The 21230-nt window shown below is 41.3% G+C and overlaps 4 non-coding genes across 4 annotated transcripts; all 4 read right to left on the bottom strand.

Annotated features, from left to right (window-relative positions):
* Positions 1-3239: 3239 nt before the first annotated feature.
* TRNAD-GUC (transfer RNA aspartic acid (anticodon GUC)) lies at positions 3240-3311 on the bottom strand. Its single transcript has one exon. It is a non-coding gene; the product is annotated as a tRNA-Asp (tRNA).
* Positions 3312-8051: 4740 nt separating this feature from the next.
* Positions 8052-8123, bottom strand: TRNAD-GUC (transfer RNA aspartic acid (anticodon GUC)). The gene has a single exon. It is a non-coding gene; the product is annotated as a tRNA-Asp (tRNA).
* Positions 8124-9656: 1533 nt separating this feature from the next.
* Positions 9657-9728, bottom strand: TRNAD-GUC (transfer RNA aspartic acid (anticodon GUC)). Its single transcript has one exon. It is a non-coding gene; the product is annotated as a tRNA-Asp (tRNA).
* Positions 9729-10727: 999 nt separating this feature from the next.
* TRNAD-GUC (transfer RNA aspartic acid (anticodon GUC)) lies at positions 10728-10799 on the bottom strand. Its single transcript has one exon. It is a non-coding gene; the product is annotated as a tRNA-Asp (tRNA).
* Between the last annotated feature and the right edge of the window lie 10431 nt (positions 10800-21230).

Genomic DNA, 21230 nt, shown 5'->3' on the forward strand with positions numbered 1-21230 from the left:
AACAGCATGCAAAAACAGAGATTAAAAGTTCAAAACTCCCAGTCGAGAAATCATACCCCGGTCTTCCGCAGGTCAGGCGGGGATACTTCACACTATACTAATGAGGACTTACTTGGTCAATTTTTGGCAAAATATGATCAAAAAATATATCCAAAAAACATGTCATGGTCAGCTATCGAAATGTGTATGTCATTGGCCAAAGAGATTATATGCTACATTTTTTCAAGCTAATTTAAAACCCTAAAGAAATATTTTACCTATTATTTGGCAAATGAAATGTCAGTAATTTTGATAACATAATTTTACTCTTGCAATGCATAGCACTCTAAAGTCTATTCTCCTGCTCTAACCTAGCAGTGTATTGAATAACTATTTATTACTTTGATAAATATACCTAAAGCCAGGTAATGGGGACCTCGCAAACTGTACTTGTAGCACTGGCCATGAAACTTACATGCAAGCTTTTTTTCAAGTTGACATCAACCCTGGATTCAATTTGGATAAGGCATTTTTGTTATCTCAATAAAACAACGTGAAACAGCACACATAAAAGAGATTAAAAGTTCTAAACTCCCTGTCGGGGAATTGCACCCCGGTCTCCCGCGTAACAGGCAGGGATACTCACCACTATACTAAAGAGGACTTACTTGATCAATTTTTGGCAAAATTTAATCAAAAAATATACCCAAAAAACATGTCATGGTTAGCTATCGAAATGTGTATGCCATTGGCCAAAGAGATTATATGCTACATTTTTTCAAGCTAATTTAAAACCCTAAAGAAATATTTAACCTATTATTTGGAAAATGAAAAGTCAGTAATATTGACAAGATAATTTTACTCTTGCAATGCATAGCACTCTAAAGTCTTTTCTCCTGCTCTAACCAAGCAGTGTATTGAATCACTATTTATTACTTTGATAAATATACCCAAATCCAGGTCATGGGGACCTCGTAAATTCTACTTGTAGCACTGGCCATGAAGCTTACATGCAAGATTTTTTTCAAGTTGACATAATCCCTGGATTCAATTTAGATAAGGCATTTTTGTTATCTCAATGAAACAAAGTGAAACAGCATGCAAAAAACAGAGATTAAAATTTCAAAACTCCCCGTTGGGGAATTGAACCCCAGCTCCCGCATGACAGGCGGAGACACTTCACACTATACTAACGAGGACTTACTTGGTCAATTTTTGGCCAAAATATGATCAAAAAATATACCCAAAAAACATGTCATGGTTAGCTATCGAAATTTGAATGTCATTGGCCAAAGAGATTATATGCTACATTTTTTCAAGCTAATTTAAAACCCTAAAGAAATATTTAACCTATTATTTGGCAAATGAAAAGTCAATAATATTGACAAGATAATTTTACTCTTGCAATGCATAGCACTCTAAAGTCTTTTCTCCTGCTCTAACCAAGCAGTGTATTGAATCACTATTTATTACTTTGATAAATATACCCAAAACCAGGTCATGGTGACCTCACAAATTGTACTTGTAGCACTGGCCATGAAGCTTACATGCAAGATTTTTTCAAGTTGACATAAACCCTGGATTCAATTTAAATAAGGCATTTTTGTTATCTCAATGAAACAAAGTGAAGCAGAATGCAAAAAAAGCGATTGAAAGTTCAAAACTCCCCGTCGAGAAATCAAACCCCGGTCTCTCGCTTGTCAGGCGGGATACTTCACACTATACAAACGAGGACTTACTTGGTCAATTTTTGGCAAAATATGATCAAAAAATATACCCAAAAAACATGTCATGGTTAGCTATCGAAATGTGTATGTCATTGGCCAAAGAGATTATATGCTAAATTTTTTCAAGCTAATTTAAAACCATAAAGAAATATTGAACCTATTATTTGGCAAATGAAAAGTCAGTAATTTTGACAACATAATTTTACTCTTGCAATGCATAGCACTCTAAAGTCTATTCTCCTGCTCTAACCAAGCAGTGTATTGAATAACTATTTATTACTTTAATAAATATACCTAAAGCCAGGTCTTGGGGACCTCGCAAACTGTACTTGTAGCACTGGCCATGAAGCTTACATGCAAGCTTTTTTTCAAGTTGGCATAAACCCTGGATTCAATTTGGATAAGGCATTTTTGTTATCTCAATGAAACAACTTGAAACAGCACACATAAAAGAGATTAAAAGTTCAAAACTCCCAGTCGGGGAATTGAACCCAGGTCTCCCGCGTGACAGACGGGGATACTCACCACTATACTAACGAGGACTTACTTGGACAATTTTTGGCAAAGTATGATCAAAAAATATACCCAAAAAACATGTCATGGTTAGCTAACGAAATTTGTATGTCATTGGCCAAAGAGATTATATGCTACATTTTTTCAAGCTAATTTAAAACCCTATAGAAATATTTAACCTATTATTTGGCAAATGAAAAGTCACTAATATTGACAACATAATTTTACTCTTGCAATGCATAGCACTCTAAAGTCTTTTCTCCTGCTCTAACCAAGCAGTGTATTGAATCACTATTTATTACTTTGATAAATATACCCAAAACCAGGTCATGGTGACCTCACAAATTGTACTTGTAGCATGAAGCTTACATGCAAGATTTTTTCAAGTTGACATAAACCCTGGATTCAATTTAGATAAGGCATTTTTGTTATCTCAATGAAACAAAGTGAAACAGCATGCAAAAACAGAGATTAAAAGTAAAAAACTCCAAGTCGAGAAATCAAACCCCGGTCTCCCGCAGGTCAGGCGGGGATACTTCACACTATACTAATGAAGACTTACTTGGTCAAATTTTGGCAAAATATGATCAAAAAATATACCCAAAAAACATGTCATGGTTAGCTATCGAAATGTGTATGTCATTGGCCAAAGAGATTATATGCTACATTTTTTCAAGCTAATTTAAAACCCTAAAGAAATATTTAACCTATTATTTGGCAAATGAAAAGTCAGTAATTTTGATAACATAATTTTACTCTTGCAATGCATAGCACTCTAAAGTCTATTCTCCTGCTCTAACCTAGCAGTGTATTGAATAACTATTTATTACTTTGATAAATATACCTAAAGCCAGGTCATGGGGACCTCGCAAACTGTACTTGTAGCACTGGCCATGAAACTTACATGCAAGCTTTTTTTCAAGTTGACATAAACCCTGGATTCTATTTGGATAAGGCATTTTTGTTATCTCAATAAAACAACGTGAAACAGCACACATAAAAGAGATTAAAAGTTCAAAACTCCCCGTCGGGGAATTGAACCCCGGTCTCCCACGTGACAGGCGGGGATACTCACCACTATACTAACGAGGACTTACTTGGTCAATTTTTGGCAAAATTTAATCAAAAAATATACCCAAAAAACATGTCATGGTTAGCTATCGAAATGTGTATGCCATTGGCCAAAGAGATTATATGCTACATTTTTTCAAGCTAATTTAAATCCTAAAGAAATATTTAACCTATTATTTGGAAAATGAAAAGTCAGTAATATTGACAAGATAATTTTACTCTTGCAATGCATAGCACTCTAAAGTCTTTTCTCCTGCTCTAACCAAGCAGTGTATTGAATCACTATTTATTACTTTGATAAATATACCCAAATCCAGGTCATGGGGACCTCATAAATTCTACTTGTAGCACTGGCCATGAAGTTTACATGCAAGATTTTTTTCAAGTAGACATAATCCCTGGATTCAATTTAGATAAGGCATTTTTGTTATCTCAATGAAACAAAGTGAAACGGCATGCAAAAAACAGAGATTAAAATTTCAAAACTCACCGTTGGGGAATTGAACCCCAGCTCCCGCATGACAGGCGGAGACACTTCACTCTATACTAACGAGGACTTACTTAGTCAATTTTTGGCAAAATATGATCAAAAAATATACCCAAAAAACATGTCATGGTTAGCTATCGAAATTTGTATGTCATTGGCCAAAGAGATTATATGCTACATTTTTTCAAACTAATTTAAAACCCTAAAGAAATATTTAACCTATTATTTGGCAAATGAAAAGTCAGTAATATTGACAACATAATTTTACTCTTGCAATGCATAGCACTCTAAAGTCTTTTCTCCTGCTCTAACCAAGCAGTGTATTGAATCACTATTTATTACTTTGATAAATATACCCAAAACCAGGTCATGGTGACCTCACAAATTGTACTTGTAGCACTGGCCATGAAGCTTACATGTAAGATTTTTTCAAGTTGACATAAACCCTGGATTCAATTTAGATAAGGCATTTTTGTTATCTCAATGAAACAAAGTGAAGCAGCATGCAAAAAAAGCGATTGAAAGTTCAAAACTCCCCGTCGAGAAATCAAACCCCGGTCTCCCGCAGGTCAGGCGGGGATACTTCACACTATACTAACGAGGACTTACTTGGTCAATTTTTGGCAAAATATGATCAAAAAATATACCCCAAAAACATGTCATGGTTAGCTTTCAAAATGTTTATGTCATTGGCCAAAGAGATTATATGCTACATTTTTTCAAGCTAATTTAAAACCCTAAAGAAATATTGAACCTATTATTTGGCAAATGAAATGTCAGTAATTTTGACAACATAATTTTACTCTTGCAATGCATAGCACTCTAAAGTCTATTCTCCTGCTCTAACCAAGCATGGTATTGAATAACTATTTATTACTTTAATAAATATACCTAAAGCCAGGTCATGGGGACCTCGCAAACTGTACTTGTAGCACTGGCCATGAAGCTTACATGCAAGCTTTTTTTCAAGTTGACATAAACCCTGGATTCAATTTGGATAAGGCATTTTTGTTATCTCAATGAAACAACGTGAAACAGCACACATAAAAGAGATTAAAAGTTCAAAACTCTCAGTCGGGGAATTGAAACCCGGTCTCCCGCGTGACAGGCGGGGATACTCACCACTATACTAACGAGGACTTACTTGGTCAAATTTGGGCAAAATTTGATCAAAAAATATACCCAAAAAACATGTCATGGTTAGCTATCGAAATGTGTATGTCATTGGCCAAAGAGATTATATGCTACATTTTTTCAAGCTAATTTAAAACCCTAAAGAAATATTTAACCTATTATTTGGAAAATGAAAAGTCAGTAATATTGACCACATAATTTTACTCTTGCAATGCTTAGCACTCTAAAGTCTTTTCTCCTGCTCTAACCAAGCAGTGTATTGAATCACTATTTATTACTTTGATAAATATACCCAAAACCAGGTCATGGGGACCTCGTAAATTCTACTTGTAGTACTGGCCATGAAGCTTACATGCAAGATTTTTTTCAAGTTGACATAATCCCTGCATTCAATTTAGAAAAGGCATTTTTGTTATCTCAATGAAACAAAGTGAAACAGCATGCAAAAAAAGAGATTAAAAGTTCAAAACTCCCAGTAGAGAAATCAAACCCCTGTCTCCCGCTGGTCAGGCAGGGATACTTCACACTATACTAACAAGGACTTACTTGGTCAATTTTTGGCAAAATATGATCAAAAAATATACCCAAAAAACATGTCATGGTTAGCTATCGAAATGTGTATGTCATTGGCCAAAGAGATTATATGCTACATTTTTTCAAGCTAATTTAAAACCCTAAAGAAATATTTAACCTATTATTTGGCAAATAAAAAGTCAGTAATTTTGATAACATAATTTTACTCTTGCAATGCATAGCACTCTAAAGTCTATTCTTCTGCTCTAACCTAGCAGTGTATTGAATAACTATTTATTACTTTGATAAATATACCTAAAGCCAGGTCATGGGGACCTCGCAAACTGTACTTGTAGCACTGGCCATGAAGCTTACATGCAAGATATTTTTCCAGTTGACATAATCCCTGGATTCAATTTAGATAAGGCATTTTTGTTATCTCAATGAAACAAAGTGAAACAGCATGCAAAAAAAGAGATTAAAAGTTCAAAACTCCTCATCGGGGAATTGAACCCCAGCCTCCCGCATGACAGGCAGAGACACTTCACACTATACTAACAAGGACTTACTTGGTCAATTTTTGGCAAAATATGATCAAAAAATATACCCAAAAAACATGTCATGGTTAGCTATCGAAATGTGTATGCCATTGGCCAAAGAGATTATATGCTACATTTTTTCAAGCTAATTTAAAACCCTAAAGAAATATTTAACCTATTATTTGGAAAATGAAAAGTCAGTAATATTAACCACATAATTTTACTCTTGCAATGCATAGCACTCTAAAGTCTTTTCTCCTGCTCTAACCAAGCAGTGTATTGAATCACTATTTATTACTTTGATAAATATACCCAAAACCAGGTCATGGGGACCTCGTAAATTCTACTTGTAGCACTGGCCATGAAGCTTACATGCAAGATTTTTTTCAAGTTGACATAATCCCTGGATTCAATTTAGATAAGGCATTTTTGTTATCTCAATGAAACAAAGTGAAACAGCATGCAAAAAAAGAGATTAAAAGTTCAAAACTCCCAGTCGAGAAATCAAACCCCGGTCTCCCGCAGGTCAGGCGGGGATACTTCACACTATACTAACGAGGACTTACTTGGTCAATTTTTGGCAAAATATGATCAAAAAATATACCCAAAAAACATGTCATGGTTAGCTATCGAAATGTGTATGTCATTGGCCAAAGAGATTATATGCTACATTTTTTCAAGCTAATTTAAAACCCTAAAGAAATATTTAACCTATTATTTGGAAAATGAAAAGTCAGTAATATTGACAAGATAATTTTACTCTTGCAATGCATAGCACTCTAAAGTCTATTCTCCTGCTCTAACCAAGCAGTGTATTGAATCACTATTTATTACTTTGATAAATATACCCAAATCCAGGTCTTGGGGACCTCGTAAATTCTACTTGTAGCACTTGCCATGAAGCTTACATGCAAGATTTTTTTCAAGTTGACATAATCCCTGGATTCAATTTAGATAAGGCATTTTTGTTATCTCAATGAAACAAAGTGAAACAGCATGCAAAAAACAGAGATTAAAAGTTCAAAACTCCCCGTCGAGGAATTGAACCCCAGCTCCCGCATGACAGGCAGAGACACTTCACACTATACTAACGAGGACTTACTTGGACAATTTTTGGCAAAATATGATCAAAAAATATACCCAAAAAACATGTCATGGTTAGCTAACGAAATTTGTATGTCATTGGCCAAAGAGATTATATGCTACATTTTTTCAAGCTAATTTAAAACCCTATAGAAATATTTAACCTATTATTTGGCAAATGAAAAGTCACTAATATTGACAACATAATTTTACTCTTGCAATGCATAGCACTCTAAAGTCTTTTCTCCTGCTCTAACCAAGCAGTGTATTGAATCACTATTTATTACTTTGATAAATATACCCAAAACCAGGTCATGGTGACCTCACAAATTGTACTTGTAGCATGAAGCTTACATGCAAGATTTTTTCAAGTTGACATAAACCCTGGATTCAATTTAGATAAGGCATTTTTGTTATCTCAATGAAACAAAGTGAAACAGCATGCAAAAACAGAGATTAAAAGTTCAAAACTCCAAGTCGAGAAATCAAACCCCGGTCTCCCGCAGGTCAGGCGGGGATACTTCACACTATACTAATGAGGACTTACTTGGTCAATTTTTGGCAAAATATGATCAAAAAATATACCCAAAAAACATGTCATGGTTAGCTATCGAAATGTGTATGTCATTGGCCAAAGAGATTATATGCTACATTTTTTCAAGCTAATTTAAAACCCTAAAGAAATATTTAACCTATTATTTGGCAAATGAAAAGTCAGTAATTTTGATAACATAATTTTACTCTTGCAATGCATAGCACTCTAAAGTCTATTCTCCTGCTCTAACCTAGCAGTGTATTGAATAACTATTTATTACTTTGATAAATATACCTAAAGCCAGGTCATGGGGACCTCGCAAACTGTACTTGTAGCACTGGCCATGAAACTTACATGCAAGCTTTTTTTCAAGTTGACATAAACCCTGGATTCTATTTGGATAAGGCATTTTTGTTATCTCAATAAAACAACGTGAAACAGCACACATAAAAGAGATTAAAAGTTCAAAACTCCCCGTCGGGGAATTGAACCCCGGTCTCCCGCGTGACAGGCGGGGATACTCACCACTATACTAACGAGGACTTACTTGGTCAATTTTTGGCAAATTTTAATCAAAAAATATACCCAAAAAACATGTCATGGTTAGCTATCGAAATGTGTATGCCATTGGCCAAAGAGATTATATGCTACATTTTTTCAAGCTAATTTAAATCCTAAAGAAATATTTAATCTATTATTTGGAAAATGAAAAGTCAGTAATATTGACAAGATAATTTTACTCTTGCAATGCATAGCACTCTAAAGTCTTTTCTCCTGCTCTAACCAAGCAGTGTATTGAATCACTATTTATTACTTTGATAAATATACCCAAATCCAGGTCATGGGGACCTCGTAAATTCTACTTGTAGCACTGGCCATGAAGTTTACATGCAAGATTTTTTTCAAGTTGACATAATCCCTGGATTCAATTTAGATAAGGCATTTTTGTTATCTCAATGAAACAAAGTGAAACGGCATGCAAAAAACAGAGATTAAAATTTCAAAACTCACCGTTGGGGAATTGAACCCCAGCTCCCGCATGACAGGCGGAGACACTTCACTCTATACTAACGAGGACTTACTTAGTCAATTTTTGGCAAAATATGATCAAAAAATATACCCAAAAAACATGTCATGGTTAGCTATCGAAATTTGTATGTCATTGGCCAAAGAGATTATATGCTACATTTTTTCAAACTAATTTAAAACCCTAAAGAAATATTTAACCTATTATTTGGCAAATGAAAAGTCAGTAATATTGACAACATAATTTTACTCTTGCAATGCATAGCACTCTAAAGTCTTTTCTCCTGCTCTAACCAAGCAGTGTATTGAATCACTATTTATTACTTTGATAAATATACCCAAAACCAGGTCATGGTGACCTCACAAATTGTACTTGTAGCACTGGCCATGAAGCTTACATGTAAGATTTTTTCAAGTTGACATAAACCCTGGATTCAATTTAGATAAGGCATTTTTGTTATCTCAATGAAACAAAGTGAAGCAGCATGCAAAAAAAGCGATTGAAAGTTCAAAACTCCCCGTCGAGAAATCAAACCCCGGTCTCCCGCAGGTCAGGCGGGGATACTTCACACTATACTAACGAGGACTTACTTGGTCAATTTTTGGCAAAATATGATCAAAAAATATACCCCAAAAACATGTCATGGTTAGCTTTCGAAATGTTTATGTCATTGGCCAAAGAGATTATATGCTACATTTTTTCAAGCTAATTTAAAACCCTAAAGAAATATTGAACCTATTATTTGGCAAATGAAATGTCAGTAATTTTGACAACATAATTTTACTCTTGCAATGCATAGCACTCTAAAGTCTATTCTCCTGCTCTAACCAAGCAGTGTATTGAATAACTATTTATTACTTTAATAAATATACCTAAAGCCAGGTCATGGGGACCTCGCAAACTGTACTTGTAGCACTGGCCATGAAGCTTACATGCAAGCTTTTTTTCAAGTTGACATAAACCCTGGATTCAATTTGGATAAGGCATTTTTGTTATCTCAATGAAACAACGTGAAACAGCACACATAAAAGAGATTAAAATTTCAAAACTCCCAGTCGGGGAATTGAACCCCGGTCTCCCGCGTGACAGGCGGGGATACTCACCACTATACTAACGAGGACTTACTTGGTCAAATTTGGGCAAAATTTGATCAAAAAATATACCCAAAAAACATGTCATGGTTAGCTATCGAAATGTGTATGTCATTGGCCAAAGAGATTATATGCTACATTTTTTCAAGCTAATTTAAAACCCTAAAGAAATATTTAACCTATTATTTGGAAAATGAAAAGTCAGTAATATTGACCACATAATTTTACTCTTGCAATGCTTAGCACTCTAAAGTCTTTTCTCCTGCTCTAACCAAGCAGTGTATTGAATCACTATTTATTACTTTGATAAATATACCCAAAACCAGGTCATGGGGACCTCGTAAATTCTACTTGTAGTACTGGCCATGAAGCTTACATGCAAGATTTTTTTCAAGTTGACATAATCCCTGCATTCAATTTAGATAAGGCATTTTTGTTATCTCAATGAAACAAAGTGAAACAGCATGCAAAAAAAGAGATTAAAAGTTCAAAACTCCCAGTAGAGAAATCAAACCCCTGTCTCCCGCAGGTCAGGCAGGGATACTTCACACTATACTAACAAGGACTTACTTGGTCAATTTTTGGCAAAATATGATCAAAAAATATACCCAAAAAACATGTCATGGTTAGCTATCGAAATGTGTATGTCATTGGCCAAAGAGATTATATGCTACATTTTTTCAAGCTAATTTAAAACCCTAAAGAAATATTGAACCTATTATTTGGCAAATGAAATGTCAGTAATTTTGACAACATAATTTTACTCTTGCAATGCATAGCACTCTAAAGTCTATTCTCCTGCTCTAACCAAGCAGTGTATTGAATAACTATTTATTACTTTAATAAATATACCTAAAGCCAGGTCATGGGGACCTCGCAAACTGTACTTGTAGCACTGGCCATGAAGCTTACATGCAAGCTTTTTTTCAAGTTGACATAAACCCTGGATTCAATTTGGATAAGGCATTTTTGTTATCTCAATGAAACAACGTGAAACAGCACACATAAAAGAGATTAAAAGTTCAAAACTCCCAGTCGGGGAATTGAACCCCGGTCTCCCGCGTGACAGGCGGGGATACTCACCACTATACTAACGAGGACTTACTTGGTCAAATTTGGGCAAAATTTGATCAAAAAATATACCCAAAAAACATGTCATGGTTAGCTATCGAAATGTGTATGTCATTGGCCAAAGAGATTATATGCTACATTTTTTCAAGCTAATTTAAAACCCTAAAGAAATATTTAACCTATTATTTGGAAAATGAAAAGTCAGTAATATTGACCACATAATTTTACTCTTGCAATGCTTAGCACTCTAAAGTCTTTTCTCCTGCTCTAACCAAGCAGTGTATTGAATCACTATTTATTACTTTGATAAATATACCCAAAACCAGGTCATGGGGACCTCGTAAATTCTACTTGTAGTACTGGCCATGAAGCTTACATGCAAGATTTTTTTCAAGTTGACATAATCCCTGCATTCAATTTAGATAAGGCATTTTTGTTATCTCAATGAAACAAAGTGAAACAGCATGCAAAAAAAGAGATTAAAAGTTCAAAACTCCCAGTAGAGAAATCAAACCCCTGTCTCCCGCAGGTCAGGCAGGGATACTTCACACTATACTAACAAGGACTTACTTGGTCAATTTTTGGCAAAATATGATCAAAAAATATACCCAAAAAACATGTCATGGTTAGCTATCGAAATGTGTATGTCATTGGCCAAAGAGATTATATGCTACATTTTTTCAAGCTAATTTAAAACCCTAAAGAAATATTTAACCTATTATTTGGCAAATAAAAAGTCAGTAATTTTGATAACATAATTTTACTCTTGCAATGCATAGCACTCTAAAGTCTATTCTCCTGCTCTAACCTAGCAGTGTATTGAATAACTATTTATTACTTTGATAAATATACCTAAAGCCAGGTCATGGGGACCTCGCAAACTGTACTTGTAGCACTGGCCATGAAGCTTACATGCAAGATATTTTTCCAGTTGACATAATCCCTGGATTCAATTTAGATAAGGCATTTTTGTTATCTCAATGAAACAAAGTGAAACAGCATGCAAAAAAAGAGATTAAAAGTTCAAAACTCCCCATCGGGGAATTGAACCCCAGCCTCCCGCATGCCAGGCAGAGACACTTCACACTATACTAACAAGGACTTACTTGGTCAATTTTTGGCAAAATATGATCAAAAAATATACCCAAAAAACATGTCATGGTTAGCTATCGAAATTTGTATGTCATTGGCCAAGGAGATTATATGCTACATTTTTTCAAGCTAATTTAAAACCCTAAAGAAATATTTAACCTATTATTTGGCAAATGAAAAGTCAGTAATATTGACAACATAATTTTACTCTTGCAATGCATAGCACTCTAAAGTCTTTTCTCCTGCTCTAACCAAGCAGTGTATTGAATCACTATTTATAACCTTGATAAATATACCCAAAACCAGGTCATGGTGACCTCGCAAACTGTACTTGTAGCACTGGCCATGAAGCTTACATGCAAGCTTTTTTTCAAGTTGACATAAACCCTGGATTCAATTTGGATAAGGCATTTTTGTTATCTCAATGAAACAACGTGAAACAGCATACATAAAAGAGATTAAAAGTTCAAAACTCACCGTTGGGGAATTGAACCCCGGTCTCCCACGTGACAGGTGGGGATACTCACCACTATACTAACGAGGACTTACTTGGTCAAATTTGGGCAAAATTTGATCAAAAAATATACCCAAAAAACATGTCATGGTTAGCTATCGAAATGTGTATGTCATTGCAAAGGACGTGAATAAAGGGTGGTGAACCACGCTCACTGATATGACTGTGGGGGTGGATTGAGGAAGGAGGGAGAGGGAAAGAGTAATGGGGGGGAAGAGAGGTGGGGGGAGGGGATGTGCGTGTATCTGGAGGTATGGGGGTAGGGGGTGTAAGAGTGCTGCGCCTGTGGTAGGAGTACCTGTTCCTGCCTAGTTTACAGACTGGTAAAAGCTGGGTAAGGCTTGCTCTCTATATGGTGGGGCAGTGCGTAAAGTGCTTGGGTAAGAGTGATCTGTATGACAGAGAGACGTAGACGGTGGTGTTGGGTCAGGGTAATTTTATTGGTTTAAGGTAGGTAGGCACAATGCTACTAGAGGGTAATTGACCCAGGAGCAGTGGGGGGAGGAGCAGGATGGGTGCACGGGGGGGAAGGTGGGTAGACCCTTTTAGGGGGCTCCTTTTCTGTGCAGTTCTGGACCAGCACGTTGTCCCTGCTGGACCTTTGGTCGACAGTCTTAACGCCCTGCACAGTGTAGGTGGAAGTCTGGTAAGGATAGATGATGTGGCGGCGTCCCGCAATTTGTACAACTTACCTACCGGTAGGTGACTGTGTAGGCGTTGCAATTTGGGGGTGGTGGTCGGCAGTCTCTGATGGTATACAGCGGCAGGTTAGATGGCCGTTCTTGTTGTGCTGCAGCTACTGGTGTGGCTGTGCCCCGTGATGGTGGCACAGTTGGTCTTGTTTGCGCTGGCAGGGTGGGTCAGCATGGTGGATGGAGCCTGGCTGGATGCGCAGGCTGCGGCAGGTCAGCGTCTCTGTGTTTGGGATGCCACGTCGTGCAGCGGGACGGCCGGGTGAGGCTGTTCGGATGAGGGATGCCGTGTGTATGCAGTGAACACTGGCTCCTCGTGGTTCCTGCGGCTGTTGGCGCCCGATGTGGGGCGGGGGCGGGGAGGCTGAGATCCGGGCGTGTCACGGTCACAAGGCGGGGGTGCCGCTCGCCGGAGGTGCTGGCAGCTCCTTGTGATCAGTGGTCGCTGGGACAGCAGGGGGGTTCTTCAGCAGGAAAGAAGGTTTCCAGGACGTGATGGGGGGTGTTTGTCTCCAACGCGTTTCGGCTGTGCCTTAATCATGGAGGTTACTGTTACATGGTACAGCAGTGTTTTAAAGGTTGTTGTGGAGGTGGGTGTTTATGGAATTGGCCAATGGGGGGGGGAGGTGTGTGTGCACTGGGTGTGGTCAGGAGTTGATGGCAATCTGGAGGTGTTCTGTTGTTGGAGGCCAATGGGATATTGCCGGATGGAAAAGGGTAATGACAGGTGTGTGGGCAGGCTTAATGACGAGTGTGCAGGTCTATGGGAGGTGACGCTCTGGGGAGCGGAGTGTAGCGTGGTGGCAATGGTTAATAACAGAGGGTGATCGGACATGATAGGGAAAGTTGGTGTTTCGATATGGGCGATGTCATGTGACCACTGGGTGTAGCCTGGGTGTGTAAGGGTGACGGGGTTAAATGACGTGGTGGTAAAGGTTAATAGCAGGGGGTGATCGGACATGGTCTGGGGAGCTGCTGTGATGATAAGGGCGAAGTCGTGTATCAAATGGGTGTTATCTGGGTGTGCAAGGGTTAAGGGGTAAAGTGGGGATGTAGGGGTAGTGAAGTGTGGTGGATGTGTGGGATGATGGTGCCGGGGGTTCAGCCGGTCATACGGGGGGTGACTGGTGGAGGGGAGTGCGGGTTGGTCGTGGTAGGTTGTGATGGGTGTGTGTGGTGTGCTGCGTTCCGGTTTGATTGTGTGTTAGTGTATGGGCTCATCAGGTACTGTATATGTGTGTGTGTTGCACTTGGTGTGGTTGTGTGGTGTTGGAGGAGGATAACTGGACTGGGGGAATTCATTGGGAAATGAGGTTGTGGACAGTCATGCGGATACGGGGTGGTATATTGACATGTGGGTAAGTTGCTATAGTGCGGAGGTGGTTCTGGATGGTGCAGGTGTCACTGTCGAGTGGATGGGCTGGGGGGGGTGTTGGGGATGTAGCGGTTTGGTGCGGTAGTGAAAGGGGGCTGGTGACTGGGTGGTATGGTTGTGGGGACGTGTGTGTGTGTGATATGGGTGTCGAAAGGGGGCTAAGTGTGGTTTTTGGGGTGTAAACGGCGTGTGAAGGGGGAGGGGTGCTGGAAGTGGGTCAGAAACGAGAGGAGGTGTGTGATATAGCAAGAGGAGGGGGGGTTCGGGGGTATTATTTACTAATGACAGACTTGATCTCGTTGTCGATGTTCAGACCACTGGGTGCCAGGGTACGAAGTGTGATTATCCATTTGAGTTCTTCCTTGTTGAGTATTCTTGTGTGGTCCCCTCCTCTCCAGTTCCTTTGTATGTGTCTGATCCCTATGAATTGTAGACCAGTGATGTTGCTCTGGTGATGTTCGAGGAAGTGTACCGGTATGTTATGACTGTCTGCTTTGTTAATGATATTTCTGAGGTGTTCCTTGATTCTGGTATGTAATGGTCTGATGGTTCTCCCTACATACTGCTTGTTGCATGGGCACTGTATGAGGTAGATCACATTTTTAGTGTGACATGTGATGTGTTCCCGTATCTTGTAGGTTGTGCCCGTCTGTGTGGAGGTAAAAGATGTGGTGGGTTTTGTACTCCTATAGTTTAGATTGGTGCAATTGGAGCATGTCCCGCAGTGGTAAAAGCCTCCCTTCAGTGTACCTTTGTCTATTGTGGTCTGTGTGTGTATTGATGGGGGAATGTGGTTCGTGACTAGCTTTTTGTGTATGTTCGGTGCTTTCTTGTAGATTACTCTGGCTCTGGGTGGTAGTATATGTGTTAGTGTTTCGTCTTTTTGTAGAGGGTGCCAATGTTTTTTTATTATTTTCTTGATGTCGTGGGCGTGGGTGTTATATTGTGTGATGAAAGCAGGGTGGTCATGTGTCGTTGATGTGTGGGGTTTGTATTCGAGAAGTGGTGCCCTTGATTCTTCTGCTACTTTATCCATTGTGTCTTGTAGTGTGGGTATGTGATAAGCTTTATCTGCAAATTGTTGTTTAAGAGTTTCTCCCTGTGATATGTAGTCTGTTAGTCTGGTGCAGTTTCTTCTGAGTCTTTTGAATTGTCCTATGGGGATGTTGTTGAGCCAGTTGGGGTGGTGACCGCTACTCGATAAGATGTAGCTATTGACGTCGACTGGTTTTTGGAAGGTCTTTGTGTGTATTTGTCCGTTGTGTATGAATATCTGTAGGTCTAGAAAGTTTACCGAGGTTTTGCTATAGTCTGTGGTGAATCGGAGATTTTTGTCGTTATTGTTAATGTAGTTGATGAATTCTAGCAGTGTGGATTCTGGTCCTTTCCATATGCAAATGATGTCGTCTATGTATCTCCTCCAGAGGACCAAGTTTGCCTGCCAGTCATGACCTGTCCATATGTGGGAATCCTCCCACCGGCTCATGAACAGGTTTGCATAACTGGGGGCAAACTTGGTCCCCATTGCGGTCCCTGTTTGCTGAAGGTAGAAGTTATTGTTGAACCAAAAGTAATTATGTGTGAGGATGTAGTCTTTGCCTTGCAGGATGAATGCTGTTTGTAGTGGGTCCATGGAGTCATCTTGTTGGAGGTAGTGTCGGGTGCTGTCCAATCCGTGTTGGTGGTCTATGATGGTGTAAAGTCAGGTGACGTCACTGGTGACGAGCCAGTAGTCATCGCCCCAGGGTGTCTTTTCTAGTGTCTTGAGGATGTCCGTTGTGTCTTTCAGATGTGATTGTTGTTGTTTGACATATGGTTGGAGGAAGTGATCGATGTATTCAGAAAGGTTAGAGGAAATGGAGTTAATGCCTGAGATGATGGGTCTGCCGGGTGGGTGAGTTGTGTTCTTATGGATTTTGGGGAGATAGTAGAAAACGGGGATGACTGGGTGAGGGTTGTGTAGATAGTTGTGTTCCTGTTTGGAGAGGATGCCTGAAGTGCTACCGGTTGTCAGAATGCGTGAGAGTTCTTGGTTGAAGTTGTGTGTGGTGTCTGTGCGTAGAACTTTGTAGGTATTGGAGTCTCTGAGGATGCGGAGGGATTCTGTTATGTAGTCTGCTTTGTCCAGTAGTACTATTCCTCCTCCCTTGTCTGCGGGTTTAATGATGAGATCATGGTTGTTTCTTAGGTTGTTGAGTGAAGCTAGCTCTTTTTTGGTGAGGTTATTGTTATGGTGTTTAGTGGGGGTGTTCAGTTTGTTGATGTCTTCCATCACTAGGTGTTCAAAGGTATGTATTAAGTGTCCCTTGAGGTGGCTAGGGAAAAATTTGGAAGGTGGTCTAAGTGTGGTGTGTTTGAAGCGGTCTGTTGTGGTGTCCTGTATGGGGGGGTTGTTCGCGAAGAATTTTTTGAGGGTCAACTTGCGGACAAACCTGTTTAGGTCTAAATAAGTTTCGAATTTGTTGAGTTTGTTGTTGGGGGCAAATTTGAGGCCTTTGTTCAGTAGTAACTTGTCACTATCTGTAAGTGTCTGGCTGCTTAAATTGAAGATTCCTTCGGTGTCGGTAGTGGTGGTGTGTGAGACGAGGGGGGGTTTGGGTTTGGTTGTTTGACCTCCTCTGCAGCCTCGTCTCGTTGGTCTAGTTTTCTTTTCATTCGTGTTGCAGTGGTGCTTGTTGTGTTTTGGCAGGTGCGGCTGCCTGCCTCCAGTTCTAAAAAATGGAGTGCCCATTCGTTTTCTTGGTTGTTTGATTTGGTGCTGGTGTCCTGGGACGGGTGTAGGTGTTCTGTGTAAAGTATGGTGTTCTGTTGCTGGTCTGCTGTTGGTGGGATGATGTGTGTCGACCCGCTATGTGTGTTTACCCACCCTTGTTCTATTGAATGTCTTGCCAGGTTTTCGTAGTTCTCTGTGTCGGATGGGTCCTTTATGTCTTGTATACTGAAGGAGATATCCGTGTCGGAGTCTGTGTCTGGATCTACGTGTTCTAGCTGTGTTTGTGTTGCGTCAGTGATTTGGGATTTGTGGATTTTGGTCATGTACTGCTGGTATGTCAGGCACAGCTTTTTGTAGATAGGTGAGTTCAGGGTGATCCTGTGGTTGAGCCTGGTGTGGTGGGTGTTGTGGCTCCTTTTATAATCAGGCTGTGTGTTGGTCTGAAAGGGAGGGTTTGGGTGTTTCTGTTTGTTGTGGGATTTGGGGCTGTTGCATTTGTCTGATGATTTTTGCTTTCTTATTTTCTATGATCAGTTCCTCACTTTTGTGGAGCTTCTGTCTCGTGAGGGTGACTAGGTTTTTGAATTCTTCCTCCCGCTTGTATGGTTCTAGTGCAATGTCGAGATCGGTTATTTGTGTTTCCAGGGCTTGGAGTTCTTGTCCGTGTTTGTCTATGATGAGTTGTATGAGCTGTGCGGAGCAGTCATGGAGAATTTTGTTAAACTTGGATATAAAATCAGGGTTGTCTGTGTTATTGGTTGGTGCTTTGTGGATAGTGAGACCTTTTGGTGTAATGTTATGTTTGAGGTACCATTGAAGAATGTGTGAGTCCCACCAGATTTTGGATTCTCTTGTTGTGAGTTTCTCTAGTTGTAGGTATGTACTGCAGAATGATGAGCTGTTGGATTGTAGCTTAACTCTGTGTTCTAGTTCTGCAAGTAGGTGGTTGGCCCTATCTAGTCTAGTCTCTCTGAGGTCAAAAATGCCCATGTGTGTGTCAAGTATAAGAAGTCTCGGGTAATGTGTTGATGAAGCAGGGGCATGTGCTGCGGTTCGAGGTACTGCAAAGGACGTGAATAAAGGGTGGTGAACCGCGCTCACTGATATGTCTGTGGGGGTGGATTGAGGCAGGAGGGAGAGGGAAAGAGTAATGGGAGGGAAGAGAGGTGGGGGGAGGGGATGTGCGTGTATCTGGAGGTATGGGGGTAGGGGTTGTAAGAGTGCTGCGCCTGTGGTAGGAGTACCTGTTCCTACCTAGTTTAGAGACTGGTAAAAGCTGGGTAAGGCGCGCTCTCTATATGGTGGGGCAGTGTGTAAAGTGCTTGGGTAAGAGTGACCTGTATGACAGAGAGACGTAGACGGTGGTGTTGGGTCAGGGTAATTTTATTGGTTTAAGGTAGGTAGGCACAATGCTACTAGAGGGTAATTGACCCAGGAGCAGTGGGGGGAGGAGCAGGATGGGTGCACGGGGGGGAAGGTGGGTAGACCCTTTTAGGGGGCTCCTTTTCCGTGCAGTTCTGGACCAGCACGTTGTCCCTGCTGGACCTTTGGTCGACAGTCTTAACGCCCGGCACAGTGTAGGTGGAAGTCTGGTAAGGATAGATGATGTGGCGGCGTCCCGCAATTTGTACAACTTACCTACCGGTAGGTACCTGTGTAGGCGTTGCGATTTGGGGGTGGTGGTCGGCAGTCTCTGATGGTATACAGCGGCAGGTTAGATGGCCGTTCTTGTTGTGCTGCAGCTACTGGTGCGGCTGTGCCCCGTGATGGTGGCACAGTTGGTCTTGTTTGCGCTGGCAGGGTGGGTCAGCGTGGTGGATGGAGCCTGGCAGGATGCGCAGGCTGCGGCAGGTCGGCGTCTCCGTGTTTGGGATGCGGGCCGGTACCTGCGTGTGTGCCACGTCGTGCAGCGGGACGGCCGGGTGAGGCTGTTTGGATGAGGGATGCCGTGTGTGTGCAGTGAACGCCGGCTCCTCGTGGTTCCTGCAGCTGTTGGCACCCAATGTGCGGCGGGGGCGGGGAGGCTGAGAGCCGGGCGTGTCACGGTCACAAGGCGGGGGTGCCGCTCGCCGGAGGTGCTGGCAGCTCCTTGTGATCAGTGGTCGCTGGGACAGCAGGGGGGTTCTTCAGCAGGAAAGAAGGTTTCCAGGACGTGATGGTGGGTGTGTGTCTCCAACGCGTTTCAGCTGTGCCTTAATCATGGAGGTTACTGTTACATGGTGCAGCAGTGTTTTAAAGGTTGGTGTGGAGGTGGGTGTGTACGGAATTGGCCAATGGGGGGGAGGTGTGTGTGCACTGGGCGTGGTCAGGAGTTGATGGCAATCTGGAGGTGTTCTGTTGTTGGAGGCCAATGGGATATTGCCGGATGGAAAAGGGTAATGACAGGTGTGTGGGCGGGCTTAATGACGAGTGTGCAGGTCTGTGGGAGGTGACGCTCTGGGGAGCAGAGTGTAGCGTGGTGGCAATGGTTAATAACAGAGGGTGATCGGACATGATAGGGAAAGTTGGTGTGGCGATATGGGCGAAGTCATGTGACCACTGGGTGTAGCCTGGGTGTGTAAGGGTGACGGGGTTAAATGACTTGGTGGTAAAGGTTAATAGCAGGGGGTGATCGGACATGGTCTGGGGAGTTGCTGTGACGATAAGGGCGAAGTCGTGTATCAAATGGGTGTTATCTGGGTGTGCAAGGGTTAAGGGGTAAAGTGGGGATGTAGGGGTAGTGAAGTGTGTTGGATGTGTGGGATGATGGCGCCGGGGGTTCAGCCGGTCACACGGGGGGTGGCTGGTGGAGGGGAGTGCGGGTGGGTCGTGGTAGGTGGTGATGGGTGTGTGTGGTGTGCTGCGTTCCGGTGTGATTGTGTGTTAGTGTATGGGCTCAACGGGTACTGTATATGTGTGTGTGTTGCACTTGGTGTGGTTGTGTGGTGTTGGAGGAGGATAACTGGACTGGGGGAATTCATTGGGAAATGAGGTTGTGGACAGTCAAGCGGATACGGGGTGGTATCTTGACATGTTGCTATAGTGCGGAGGTGGTTCTGGTTGGTGCAGGTGTCACTGTCGAGTGGATGGGCTGGGGGGGGTGTTGGGGATGTAGCGGGTCGGTGCGGTAGTGAAGGGGGGCTGGTGACTGGGTGGTATGGTTGTGGGGATGTGTGTGTGTGTGATATGGGTGTCGAAAGGGGGCTAAGTGTGGTTTTTGGGGTGTAAACGGCGTGTGAAGGGGGAGGGGTGCTGGAAGTGGGTCAGAAACGAGAGGAGGTGTTTGATATAGCAAGAGGAGGGGGGTGGTTCGGGGGTATTATTTACTAATGACCGACTTGATCTCATTGTCGATGTTCAGACCACTGGGTGCCAGGGTACGAAGTGTGATTATCCATTTGAGTTCTTCCTTGTTGAGTATTCTTGTGTGGTCCCCTCCTCTCCAGTTCCTTTGTATGTGTCTGATCCCTATGAATTGTAGACCAGTGATGTTGCTCTGGTGATGTTCGAGGAAGTGTACCGGTATGTTATGACTGTCTGCTTTGTTAATGATATTTCTGAGGTGTTCCTTGATTCTGGTATGTAATGGTCTGATGGTTCTCCCTACATACTGCTTTTTGCATGGGCACTGTATGAGGTAGATCACATTTTTAGTGTGACATGTGATGTGTTCCCGTATCTTGTAGGTTGTGCCCGTCTGTGTGGAGGTAAAGGATGTGGTGGGTTTTGTACTCCTATAGTTTAGATTGGTGCAATTGGAGCATGTCCCGCAGTGGTAAAAGCCTCCCTTCAGTGTACCTTTGTCTATTGTGGTCTGTGTGTGTATTGATGGGGGAATGTGGTTCGTGACTAGCTTTTTGTGTATGTTCGGTGCTTTCTTGTAGATTACTCTGGCTCTGGGTGGTAGTATATGTGTTAGTGTTTCGTCTTTTTGTAGAGGGTGCCAATGTTTGTTTATTATTTTCTTGATGTCGTGGGCGTGGGTGTTATATTGTGTGATGAAAGCAGGGTGGTCATGTGTCGTTGAAGTGTGGGGTTTGTATTCGAGAAGTGGTGCCCTTGATTCTTCTGCTACTTTATCCATTGTGTCTTGTA

Source organism: Taudactylus pleione, unplaced genomic scaffold, assembly GCF_031769625.1.
Source record: "Taudactylus pleione unplaced genomic scaffold, aTauple2 ptg000117l, whole genome shotgun sequence".
Taxonomy (NCBI): domain Eukaryota; kingdom Metazoa; phylum Chordata; class Amphibia; order Anura; family Myobatrachidae; genus Taudactylus; species Taudactylus pleione.